This window comes from Juglans regia, chromosome 2, assembly GCF_001411555.2.
Source record: "Juglans regia cultivar Chandler chromosome 2, Walnut 2.0, whole genome shotgun sequence".
NCBI classification, from domain to species: Eukaryota; Viridiplantae; Streptophyta; class Magnoliopsida; order Fagales; family Juglandaceae; genus Juglans; species Juglans regia.
The window spans coordinates 17,119,644-17,121,446 of record NC_049902.1 but is presented as its reverse complement, the minus strand read 5'-3'; the positions used below and the strand labels follow the sequence as shown (position 1 = coordinate 17,121,446).

The 1,803-nt window shown below is 38.4% G+C and overlaps 1 non-coding gene across 1 annotated transcript; it reads left to right on the top strand.

Annotated features, from left to right (window-relative positions):
- The first annotated feature begins 1,403 nt into the window (after positions 1-1,403).
- Positions 1,404-1,509, top strand: LOC118347796. The gene has a single exon (XR_004800943.1). It is a non-coding gene; the product is annotated as a small nucleolar RNA R71 (small nucleolar RNA).
- Positions 1,510-1,803: the final 294 nt, after the last annotated feature.

Genomic DNA, 1,803 nt, shown 5'->3' with positions numbered 1-1,803 from the left:
ACCTGCTCCTCCCCATCCCTCAAAATGAGTTTCCCTTACTAGATATCAATTAAGGTTCTCCCTGTCGCAAGGAAAGGTCAACCCAGTATAAAAGAGATCTCCTCGTCCTCCTCCATATCAAGAAATGCATTAGATTAATACTCGCCCCTAAGTCGCATAAAACTTTATCAAAATAGGAATTTCCTATAGTGCAAGGGATCGTAAAACTTCTTGCATCTTTCAACTTAGGCGGCAGCTTCTTTTGTAAAATTGCACTGCTCTCCTCAGTCAGCATTACAGTCCCATGCTCCTCCAACTTCCGCTTGTTTGATAATATATCCTTCAAAAATTTTGCATATTTAGTGATTTGCTTTAAAGCTTCAATGAGAGGAATATTAATATGCAGTTGCTTAAATATACTCAGAAATTTAGAGAACTACTTATTAATCTTATTTTTTCTTAATCTCTACGGAAAAGGAATTGGTGGATCATAAATTAAAGGAGAATAAGTTTTAGATATAAACTCTCTAGATCTCTTTGGTTTTGCAGACCCTTTATTCTCCTTAGTCTTCTCAACTTGTTGATCAGCCGCATCCTACTCTGCTTCTTTCACCTCAGACTCAGCTTCCTTCATCTCAGACTTCATGTTTTCGGCAGCTTCTGCATCTCGCTCAATACTTACTGCTTGCGGCTGGCCATATGTCCTCCCACTTTTCAATATTATGGCTTTGACATGTTCCTTTGGATTGGTCACAGTGTTACTCAATAAAGTCTCTGATGTTCTCTCGGTAAGCATGTTTGAGAGCTGATTGATTTGTGCCTCAAGATTGCGGATTGAAGCCGAGTTATTTTGGGTCACCATATCAATCTTTCGCATGTATTGCATAATCAAATCTTCAAGTGTTGGCTTCTTCTCTTGTTGTGGAAGCTATTTAGGTGGTCTAGCTGGCACTTGGTTATTGTTCCATGAAAAGTTAGGGTGACTTCTCCATTCGGGATTGAATGTGTTTGAATAAGGATTGTTTTGATGTTGAAAATTGGACATGTAATGGACTTATTCATAACTTAGTTGGGCAAAAGGATTCCCTACTTGGCAATCTAGACTTGAAAGATTTCCTGTACAATGATCACAAACAATATTAGTTTGAATAGCATTAACGTTCATATTACCTAGTTATTGTGATAGATTTGCCATATGTGCCGCCAATGTGGTAATAGAATTAAGTTCAAAAACTCAAGCCATCTTTCTTGGCATTGCTTTCTCCGTAAACCATTGATAGTTGTTGGATGCCAATTCTTCCAGAAGTTCATATGTGGCTTCATGGGTCTTACTCATTAATGCTCCTCCCGCGGCCGCATCAATCATAGATCGATTTGTGGGTCCCAAACTATTGTCAAATATCTGTACTTGAAGCCAGGCTAGGAGGTCGTGATGTGGACACTTGCTCAATAAATCCTTGTATCTCTCCCATGTCTCATATAATGATTCACCTCAATTTGGATGAAGGTAGTAATGTCATTCCTTAACTTCGCTATCTTGGCCGAAGGGAAATATTTTGCTAAGAATTTTTGTTCCAACTCCTCTTAGGTGGTGATGATGCCAGGCGGCAAAGAGTTCAACCAAACTTTTGCTTTTTCCTTAAGTGAGAAAGTAAAAAGACTCAATTGAATTGCATCATCTGGCACTCCGTTGTGTTTAAAAGTATTACAAATTTCTAGAAAATTTGTAATATGGACATTAAGATCTTTTTGTGACAGCCCCCCAAACTGGACGGTTTGTTGAATCATTTGAATAATGGCTGGTTTGATCTCAAAGTTATTGGC